The sequence below is a fragment of the Triticum aestivum genome, unplaced genomic scaffold, assembly GCF_018294505.1.
Source record: "Triticum aestivum cultivar Chinese Spring unplaced genomic scaffold, IWGSC CS RefSeq v2.1 scaffold75391, whole genome shotgun sequence".
In the NCBI taxonomy this organism is placed as follows: Eukaryota; Viridiplantae; Streptophyta; class Magnoliopsida; order Poales; family Poaceae; genus Triticum; species Triticum aestivum.
Window position 1 is genome coordinate 86382 of NW_025228156.1, and position 764 is coordinate 87145.

A 764-nucleotide genomic window follows, 5' to 3' on the forward strand; every position below is an offset into this window, starting at 1 on the left:
CTATTGTGAGACCTACCTCCAACCGAGGTTTGGAGCACCTAATAGCAAAGTCTGGTCGAAGTCGTACTCATTTGCGATGCATTGGCATCATGTAGGAAAATTCGTACTCGCTCTTTGGTGAGCACCGATGCATCGAGCTAAGTAAAGATGCCTGAAAGGTTAGTGGCTATAACTTCACAATATCTTTATAATCAAGAGGATGAGGAGATACACGTAGGTCATAACCTTCATCATTTTCGTCAAGCTGCACATTAATTATGTCTAAAGTTTAGCGTTGGTGGGAGTTGTCGAACACTATCCATTTCATCTTCATCTATGTGTTCCTCTAGCTCATCATTTTCCAAACGCTCTTATTTTTGTGGCACGGTGATAATTTCTTCGTGTTCCTGCATAAGGTTATTTTCATGCGGAGTAATGGCTTGGGAGGTGGCGGTCGGCCACATGTCATATTTCAAGAATAAGGGATTCTCATGAAAATCATTGGTTATGCAAAAAATTGTGGACTTCCTCTATCAACCCTATATGCTTAGTTATAGCTTCAAGTGGAAGTATTTCAGCCCAAGCTAAAAGCTCAAAAGATCTAAGCATTAACACATCTCCTCAATGACTTCAACATCTTCAAAAGGGTAGTCACCACATTTATATGATCTTACACCGGGTGAGGGTGAACTTTATAGAAAAGTTCATGTGGCTATCGGAGTATCATTGTACACAATACTTCAAAGAAAGTTGCACATAATCCATTGCCAAAAATGTTCACCAAC